Source organism: Gymnodraco acuticeps, unplaced genomic scaffold (genome assembly GCF_902827175.1).
Source record: "Gymnodraco acuticeps unplaced genomic scaffold, fGymAcu1.1, whole genome shotgun sequence".
Taxonomy (NCBI): Eukaryota; Metazoa; Chordata; class Actinopteri; order Perciformes; family Bathydraconidae; genus Gymnodraco; species Gymnodraco acuticeps.
In genome coordinates this window covers 181,157-191,772 of record NW_022990452.1, presented here as the reverse complement: position 1 = coordinate 191,772, position 10,616 = coordinate 181,157, and the positions used below count along the sequence as shown (strand labels likewise).

The 10,616-nt window shown below is 39.7% G+C and overlaps 1 long non-coding RNA gene across 1 annotated transcript; it reads left to right on the top strand.

Moving 5' to 3' along the window:
* The first annotated feature begins 5,684 nt into the window (after positions 1-5,684).
* On the top strand, positions 5,685-6,042 carry LOC117552361. The gene is made up of 2 exons (XR_004569936.1): positions 5,685-5,825; positions 5,918-6,042. It is a non-coding gene; the product is annotated as an uncharacterized LOC117552361 (long non-coding RNA).
* The last annotated feature ends 4,574 nt before the right edge of the window (positions 6,043-10,616 follow it).

Sequence of the window (10,616 nt, the reverse complement as noted above, 5' to 3'; positions counted from 1 at the left end):
AATTCTGTGAGCCGACGGATTGGTGACATGGCTCAAGACGTATCTGCTCAGCTTTTAGAGCAAGTGAGAGCTAGCGAATATTTCGCTCTGCAGCTGGATGAGAGCACGGATGTAGCAAATGTCGCAGAATTGCTTGCATACATCAGATTTATATCAGAAGACAACTTTGTTGAGGAAATATTATTTTGCAAAGCACTGGAAGGTAGGACCACAGGAAGAGACATTTTACAGTTTTAGATGAGTACATCATCTCAAATGGACTTGACTGGTCTCGTTGTGTGGGTGTGTGTTCAGATGGGGCAGCGGCTATGACAGGCAAAAAAAGCGGAGTGACAGCTTTGATAAAGCAGAAGGCCCCAAATGTAGTGGCAACGCACTGCATGCTCCATCGGGAGGCACTTGTTGCTAAACGAATGGATGATGAACTACATCAGATACTACAGGAAGTTATACAAGTAGTGAATTTCATAAAAGCTCGGCCCTTAAAACACCGACTGTTCGCTATTTTGTGTAACGAGATGGGCACAAAGTTTGAGGGGGTACTGCTCACTTCCAACGTGCGCTGGCTTTCCTGTGGGGCGGTGCTGAATCGTGTTTTTGAACTGCGAAGGGAGATCGGTGAATTCCTCTCTTCTGAAAATCATCAACTGGCTGGCCGTTTTTCAGATGCCTCATGGCTCCGGAAACTTGCATACATTTCCCCTATACTAGTATATTTTGAATGGTTAAGCTAAGTTTTTAATTTAGGAGTGATATCAAAATGCTATTAACTGACTAAGCATTATATGGTCTTGCCCTATCAAATATCTTTATTTTTCCACATTATTTCAGCTGCAGAGCTGCATGGCCTGCTGCTAGAAAATATTAAGCAGCAGGTCAACCAGTTAGCAGGAACTTTAAACATTTTGATGGCGAAAGTAGGATCAGGCCTGCATGCCCCAACCTACGAGATGCCCGAAGAGTTCCAATTCCCCCTCGACAGCGATGGGGACTTGGAGCGTTTCAAAGAGTGGCTCCGCAACCCTCTAAACCAGTGCTTCTCAAACTTTTTTCAGTAATGTACCCCCTTTGAAAAATGTTCTCAGCCAAGTACCCCCTGACCGATCCCGAACATTTTTGATCGAAAAAGCCTATATAAATAATTACAATATAGTGATGTTCCCTCAGTGTGTGATGTATTAACTCCTTCGTGGTATGCATTACAACAAACTAAGGATATTTTCATTTTATGCATGAAAAAAAATAACATAACACTTTTATAAAACAGATTTTTCTGTTTAAGTAATATGTTATTGTGGAAAACTATAAAATACAATACATAATATATTTGACATGTTTATATGAGGACCCCCTTGGTGGTTCTAGGAATGTTTTATATAAAATTGTGTTTTCTATTTAACTTATTTAACTTCTTTTTTTTTTAAATCTCACGTACCCCCTGTAGTACCCCAACGTACCCCCAGGGGTCCGCATACCCCCATTTGAGAATCACTGCTCTAAACGAAAGAATGAAGACAAATCTTGTAAGTATTTTTATGGGACATGTTTTCATATGCTCAATACAAAATGTTAGCCTTGTTTGTCTTTGAGTTTGTTGCAGTAATGTTGACATGTCTATTCAGTTCAGTTTCCATTCTCCACCTAGGCGACTTCGCTCTCCTCTGTTGGAGGGGTGGACACTAGGAGGGTTGTGTGGAATAATCTGGCAAGAATGATTACCTGCACCGTGGCACGCAGGATCAATTGGAAGGGAGTAAACGGCAAAAGGGCCTTCAATAAAATGGCCATGAAAATCGTTATTTTCCGTAAGTGTCTTTCCAAATGTTTATTTCATCATAATGGTGTAAAAAGAATTAGATTGGCCTAGTTGAATTAGATTGGCCTAGTTGAATTAGATTGGCCTAGTTGAATTAGATTGGCCTAGTTGAACTAGATTGCATTCACTCAATTTCCATCTTCTCATTTAACAGACACTTCTATCCTACAGGTAAAGTTCAAGCACCAGTTTGTTCTCTTGGAACTGAATCTATTACCTTAATCTTGTAAGCACTTTGTTTCACAACACTCCCTTAGCCTGTCAATCACTACCTTGTAAGTCTTTCACTTTCCATCTATGTGTTTGCATGTGCTGCAAAGTGTTTCTATTTGTTTTTACACTATGCCCATCATTGGCGGGCCAGGGGTTTTATGGTTAGGCCTTCAATGACGATTTATGTTTTATAGGACTAAAAAACAATTGTATCGTTTTAGCATTTAAACGCACACTTTTCAAGCATTTTGACACAACATTTAAAACTCGGTAGCCCTACCAAGTTTAATCAAACACAAACCAAGTTTTACATTTTGCAACATGTTGCACATACAAATGTACGGAAGCCTGTTGCTGCCTAGCCAGAAAGCAACCCTGATCAGGATCACAATATTACATGGAAAGTGTATTGTTATAGCAAGATGTTTATCATGTGATAACAATATATTTTTCACGTTATAAAGTTAAAATGTTAAAACGTGAAAAACATCACTTTGTATGTTATAACGTGATACTGATCTTTTTTTTCCTGGCATGGCAGCAATAAGCTTTAGTACAAATGCGCTGCTCGACAGAACGCTGCATGTATTCTTGTTTAATTTCGCCGTCGGGTGTTACTCAAATGATTGGCAGGTGCTAATATGAATAATAATATTGAATGTTCGTGTCGTAAGTTATTTTGTAAGACATATCCTTTACCCATCCTGTAGCCTTCCTCCAGTTACGCTTCGATGCTAACTCTGCCTTGCAGGCCGTATTCTCTGTTATGGAAATAATTGTCATAGACGCCAAGATGTAACATACAGGACAAACCTTGATGTCTGTTTACCTTCTTTAAGGACACAGGCTGCTTAGCCAATAATGTTATTATTCCCATTCTGTGACCGGTCAATACTGGGTCACAGATGGTCTGTGTTGTGGGTACACTGGGACACTTCCTTCTCTGTATTTGTGGACTCCAAGGTGAAATCTTCGAGGTCATAGGTGTCCGAGGCAAGTAGCTCAGTGTTCCCACATTGTTTAGGCTATCTTCTCAAATATGTTGTTTACTCTCTGCGAAACCAGTTAGATGGGCTGGCAAGAGAGAGGCTCTCCAGAATTGACGTGGCAACTCTACCGTGAAGTCAGAACCTCTGACTCTTGGACTTGTGATGTGAATCCTCCGGCCGTTAACTCCAAATAAACCATCATGTGTTTGACATCAAAGCTACTGCTCTTCCCGTGTCTCCTTCCTGAGTCGGTGACTCCCACTGCATAGCTACACAGAAGTTTCCTCTACATTCTCCATGTGTGCGTGACAGTAAGGTAGCCAAGCCTTTCTGTTGTACAATTCGCGGTTGCTTGTGATTGACTGATTAACTGCTCGTGCCTTTTTGGCATCACATTAGATGATTAATTAATTTGTGCGTGTCATGTGTTGCAACGGTCAGCAATTGTCTGCTCTACTGCACTGACTGGGAAATGTTCTATCGCCCCAGAAGAGAGGGGATGAACAGGAAGCTAATTTCTTTCAATAACTATTTGTTTATTTTAAAACTATTCATACATTTTTATTTATTTATTTATTTTAGGCCTATTATTATTTTTTTAACAAACAAAGCGAGAAGGAAAACGAGGAAGGAAGGATAATGAGAAGGAAAACAGACATTTACTGTAAACTAACATATTATGTATGAATGCAATATTTGTCTTCATTTTGGCTTAGCAGGCCCCTGACTGTCCGCCACTGACGCCTACTCTGAATGCCACCTCTATGGTCTCTGTCCCCATTGCATGTGCAGCATGTCTTAACGTTACATTCACCCACTGGCTGTCACTGGACTCTGATGGCCATTGCTAAATCACCTTTCTTTGTAGATGGCACTACTGTCTAGCAGTATTAGAACAGTGTAAGAACTTATTTTGTGTGTTTGTTTTACAATAGGTGCACTGCGCAAATGCGCTATAACGAGTGCAGCGATGGATGCAGACATATCCCAGCATACCATTAGCTGGTTTAACCTGGCAAGCGACAGGGAAGGGGGCCGCCAGAAGAGACAGGAGAGGAGACGTCAAAGCCAGGATACACTGCCCATCCCCGATCGACAATATAAATTATTTTATTGTTTTGTTTTTGTTTTAAGTTTACAGTTCATGTTTTAATAAAGTTTCATGTTCATGTATACAGCAAACATCTCGACTTGTATATTGTTATTTTATGTTTCTGATACCTTGAGTGAAGTAACAGTGTCAATACCAGTAAATACCACCACCATGATAGTTAGTTTGTTTGCTATGGTCACAGCACATTACCTACTGCCAAACATAATCTGAGGATTTACTTGGTAAACTGCAGACGTGTTAAACACCATCACATGTTATTCATCATTTACACAGTTCCTCCTTAATTTCGCTTGCCTAGCTCTAAGCTATTGAAAAGTACTTAACGTTTATGAATGTACCTCCTTCATTTGACTGGTCCAATAACTTTAGATGAAAAGTGAAATGGCGACACTTCCATGAAGACTTAAATATAGCCAATATTAGCAAGGTTTAATGTGTTTAAATGCCGAAGATAAGGCAAAAATTGAAGTTGGCAGTAGTCTGGTAAACAGAGCCGTATCGCGTCTGCTAAGCGGATCCGTATCGCATCTGGAACGCGGAGAACCATATTGAAACGGAGCTGGACCAGTGCTGGCCCATATCTGCCGCAGATCCGTTTTGCGGATCCGATCCAGTTTCGGGCCGATGTGCGTTTGGACAACGGACCGATTCCGTTTGGCGGATCCGGGCCAGATCGTCTGCTAGGTGCGGCCCAGTTTCTCTTTGTTATCTGGGGTGTGTGTTTGTGTATTTTGTGTACACCGGCTGTTGTTATGCCTGCTGTGACGTTAAGTTACTCCGTTCTCCGCTTGTAATTATGCCGAAGCTTCAAAGTTGTATTTATCATCTGAATTTGCCGAAACAAGTATAATATTCTGAAAGCCAAGACTTTGTTTAATTGAAATCAGATTTAAAAAAACTGTAACGGACCTTGCCGTGTTATCTATGATTACTATATGCCTTACATTCATAATTTCAGTGGGAGGGAGGGGGAGCGGCGCTGAGGAAGAGCAGAGGCGAGTGAGCTGTCTTCTTCCCTTTACAAGCTTAAAAAATGCCTGTAGCTAATGAGATTGAATATAACAATACAAAATAACAAAATATAGCCTACACAGCTAGATCAGATGCCGTTCTTTTTAGATGCGACTTTAGAGTAGAGGGGAATTATTGAAACGGGATTTGTACAGGGTTCCGCGCCGTGTACGTGTGTGTTTGTATATTTTTGCGTTTGTGTGTGTATTGTTTTTGTTTCCCGGGGAAAACCCTCACGAGAAACACCGGCTGTTGTTATGCCTGCTGTGACGTAAAGTTACTCCGTTCTCCGCTTGTAATTATGCCGTCACAAGCTTCAAAGTTGTATTTATCATCTGAATTTGCCGAAACAAGTTTAATATTCTGAAAGCCAAGACTTTGTTTAATTGAAATCAGATTTTAAAAAACTGTAACGGACCCTGCCGTGTGTTAGTGTATTCTAGAACCCTGAAGGTGTGGTGGTTGCATTCTCCAGCCACCTTCCTTGTGTGTGTGTTTTCCCTTTCCCTGTCTGTGTGGGCGTGGTGCCTGTCACTCCTGGCTCCCGGCTCAAATCTCCACCAGCTGCAAACAGTTGAGCACTCTCCTCTGCGACACACCTGATTCCCATCAGCCATTACGGATGGTATATCAGCGGAGGCTCCACAACCTGTCAGCGCCAGATCGTTGTTAAACCCCAGTGGTAAAACTCTTAGCCTTCTCAGCCTTCTTAAAGTATAGTGACTATTTTTGCTACACCTGAATATATTCTTACCTGTTCTTCTTGTGCTCCAGGATTACGCTTCAGTGGATTACGTTCCAGTGGATTAAAACTCCGGAGGATACTCTTCAGTGGATTACGCTCCAGTGGATACTCTCCAGCCGGATTATCTCCTCCAAATAAAACCTTTGTAACACACTGCCGTGTACTGCATTTGGGTTCTCTCAGATAACCATAACAGAAGGCAGGAGAGACTGAAAAGAGTCAAGGGAAGCTTATAAAAGTTAACAGCATTTCATTACACAAAAGATGCCGTGGTGTACAAAATGAAATGTGCGAGTGGAGGCGCTCTCCTCATCCGACCGGTCAGTCCAGGTCAGCAGGTAGAAGAGGTCAATAGGCTACATGCACTAGGGTCTGAGACGTACTTCCGCCTTAGCCATAATATGGCTCGGAAGCTTCCGGTTTGCTTCCGGTCTGCGTAGCTGAGCGTCCACAAATGTTTTACTGTTTAAATCTGTGGTTTAAATATGAGTCGACGGAAGATTTTCAAAACGGAGCATTTGCAAAGACAAGTAAAGAACTACTCCGAGCACTGCTGTGTCCCACTTTGTACGGCGTCAGCTAAATTCAATGGCGTCCTAAGTTTCTATGGCTTTCCGACCGAACTCGAGCTGCGAAGACAGTGGCTGGTTAAAATGCGATAACTTTACAATCTCCTCTCACTCCAAGGTCTGCAGTCGTCACTTCGCTATGGATCAACTAATAGAGCCAAAAACCCTTGATGGCCGTAGGAGGCTTGTGAAAGGTGCTGTACCAACTCTGTTTGAGTGGAATCACTTCACTGCTCAAACACCACGGGCTAGTGTTTGGGCAACACACTCTCACTCCCTAAGCGTCCAGGAGCGACGTTTGGTCAGTGTCCGTGGCGTCCAGTTGTGATGCTCCTAGGCTCCTTCAGCTTCATAAAGGGACGCAAATAGCTTTCAACTGATTGCAATGTATTCCCATCTGCGGCGGGATTTGACGCTCATGGAAGCACGGCATTCGTTTGTGTCGGCTGCCCTTAAAGGGAATGTGAGCGTCCATTCCCATTGGATAACGGAGAATTGTACACCCGGAAGTAAGTATTCCCCTTACTGTCGATTGATTTTACAGTGATATCTGCAGCTACTCATCGACTAAAAAACACCAGATTATCCTTGTTAATTACACAACATTGATTGGTTTAAATTGTGTGCAATGCTTTTGTATTTTTCCCCTTCGATTCGGAGAAACAAATATTTTTTCGGAGTAAAGGATGGCAGAAGACACTAGACTACCCAGAATCTCCAGCTATCGTTTGGACTACACCATGTGCTCTGTTTGACAAACCCCGTGATAGTCCTCAAGCTCTGTGATTGGAGTGTGCTCCGGGGGTTACGCCGAGCCTCGAACAGCACTTGAAATGGGATGGAACTATTCTCTGTTCTCTGTTCTCTGTTCTCTGTGTTCTCTGTTCTCTGTTCTCTGTGTTCTCTATTCTCTGTTCTCTATTCTCTGTTCTCTGTTCTCTATTCTCTATTCTCTGTTCTCTATTCTCTATTCTCTATTCTCTGTTCTCTATTCTCTATTCTCTATTCTCTATTCTCTGTTCTCTATTCTCTATTCTCTGTTCTCTGTTCTCTATTCTCTGTTCTCTATTCTCTGTTCTCTATTCTCTGTTCTCTATTCTCTATTCTCTATTCTCTGTTCTCTATTCTCTATTCTCTATTCTCTATTCTCTGTTCTCTATTCTCTATTCTCTATTCTCTGTTCTCTGTTCTCTATTCTCTATTCTCTATTCTCTATTCTATATTCTCTATTCTCTATTCTCTCTCTCTATTCTCTATTCTCTATTCTCTATTATCTCTCTCTATTCTCTATTCTCTGTTCTCTGTTCTCTGTTCTCTGTTCTCTATTCTCTATTCTCTATTCTCTATTCTATATTCTCTATTCTCTATTCTCTCTCTCTATTCTCTATTCTCTATTCTCTATTATCTCTCTCTATTCTCTATTCTCTATTCACTATTCTATATTCTCTGTTCTCTGTTCTCTGTTCTCTGTTCTCTATTCTCTGTTCTCTATTCTCTCTCTCTATTCTCTATTCTCTATTATCTGTTCTCTATTCTCTATTTTCTGTTCTCTGTTCTCTATTCTCTATTCTCTATTTTCTATTCTCTGTTCTCTATTCTCTATTCTCTGTTCTCTGTTCTCTATTCTCTGTTCTCTGTTCTCTGTTCTCTATTCTCTGTTCTCTGTTCTCTGTTCTCTGTTCTCTGTTCTCTGTTCTCTATTCTCTGTTCTCTATTCTCTATTCTCTATTCTCTGTTCTCTGTTCTCTGTTCTCTATTCTCTGTTCTCTATTCTCTATTCTCTGTTCTCTGTTCTCTATTCTCTATTCTCTGTTCTCTATTCTCTATTCTCTATTCTCTGTTCTCTATTCTCTATTCTCTATTCTCTGTTCTCTATTCTCTGTTCTCTATTCTCTGTTCTCTGTTCTCTATTCACTATTCTCTATTCTCTATTCTCTATTCTCTATTCTATATTCTCTATTCTCTATTCTCTATTATCTCTCTCTATTCTCTATTCTCTGTTCTCTATTCACTATTCTATATTCTCTATTCTCTATTCTCTGTTCTCTGTTCTCTGTTCTCTGTTCTCTATTCTCTATTCTCTATTCTCTGTTCTCTATTCTCTGTTCTCTGTTCTCTATTCTCTGTTCTCTATTCTCTGTTCTCTATTCTCTGTTCTCTATTCTCTGTTCTCTGTTCTCTATTCTCTCTCTCTATTCTCTATTCTCTATTCTCTATTCTATATTCTCTATTCTCTATTCTCTATTATCTCTCTCTATTCTCTATTCTCTGTTCTCTATTCACTATTCTATATTCTCTATTCTCTATTCTCTGTTCTCTGTTCTCTGTTCTCTGTTCTCTATTCTCTGTTCTCTATTCTCTGTTCTCTATTCTCTATTCTCTATTCTCTATTCTCTATTCTCTATTCTCTCTCTCTATTCTCTATTCTCTATTATCTCTCTCTATTCTATATTCTCTATTCTCTGTTCTCTATTCTCTGTTCTCTGTTCTCTATTCACTATTCTCTATTCTCTATTCTCTATTCTCTATTCTATATTCTCTATTCTCTATTCTCTATTATCTCTCTCTATTCTCTGTTCTCTGTTCTCTATTCACTATTCTATATTCTCTATTCTCTATTCTCTGTTCTCTGTTCTCTATTCTCTGTTCTCTGTTCTCTATTCTCTGTTCTCTATTCTCTATTCTCTGTTCTCTATTCTCTGTTCTCTATTCTCTATTCTCTGTTCTCTATTCTCTGTTCTCTATTCTCTGTTCTCTGTTCTCTATTCTCTCTCTCTATTCTCTATTCTCTATTCTCTGTTCTCTTTTTACATGTAAAAACTGTTGTCTTCATTATAGCAGGGGGAGCGTGTCTGATACATGTGTATTACAGTCCTTCACGTGCACTGTAGTCTTCATTATAACAAGGGGAGGATAACAGGGAAGATGTAGGATAAATGTGTATTGAAAACGTGCACACCCACAGAAACACAGAAACGCAGAAAACATTTTCATTTTTGTAATGGTTGTTTAATTGAAAACACAACATTCAACACATTTTCATAAAAACACATTACATTTTACCAAGTTAATGTCGTAGTGCATACAAGGTAATAGACTTAACGATTTGCACTGCTGCTGCTCTCCGCGTTTCATTGACAGTGATCGGTTTATCGTTCAATTCACATTGCCCAAGTAGATGTTTAGGGGTCTCTTGGAAGTATACAAATGCATTTTTATATCAGATAAATGCATTAACATCACATGCAAATTCTCTATCATTTCACCCGCAACGATTATCATCTGCTTTGCTTCTTCTTCGGTTTCACCGTTATTAGCTCTGAATGTAATCCTTGCTGGGGCTTCTTGTGCTTCTTGTGGTCTGTTGAATACCTGGCGTAGGATGTGTTTAGCTGTAAGGACAGTTACCATATAATACTTTGTATTAGTAGATTTCGTCAATCAACTGACTCTTAATGGCAGTTTGTGATTTTGAGGCTATTTCAGTGAAACAAGGCTGTTTTGAACATTTGACAGATTTATGCTTAAATTCTCTGAGAAAGTTACTGAAAGATACAAGTTTGTGTTTAAAAGCTGACCACTACCATGAAGTACTCTGTTTGAGTAGATTTCAGCACACAGGGTCTCTACTGTAAACAGAAAAAACATAACATTTTTAAGTATCTAATAATATACTATCCACATAATATACTAGTTTAACCCCTACCAAAAAAAAACAACATTTAATAATTACATGATATTATAAAATAAAATAAAAAGTACTTACCAGAGTTTTTCAAGATCAGATACAGGTCAAGAAAATGCATAGAGTGAGTGAGAGGGCTAATGAGCCAGCACCATACCTCTGTATGGTGCTGGCTCATTAGCCCACTCACTCTTCTTAGAATGATCCTGTGCAATTTTTAAAAGTTGAACTCCTATCCCCTTATACACCAAAATAACAATAGCCCTTAATTAACACTAATCATTTAAAACAAAACTTACATCTAATTTAGAGAGGACAACTAAAAGTGTAAGGTGACTGTTTTAAACTAATTCCACCACGTATATATATTATTTTAACCCTATAATGCATTTACTTTAAAGTTCCTCTCCTGCTGATATTCAGGTATGTGTCTGCATATGGTATCTCTGCTTTAATGAGACCTTTGTCCAGGTG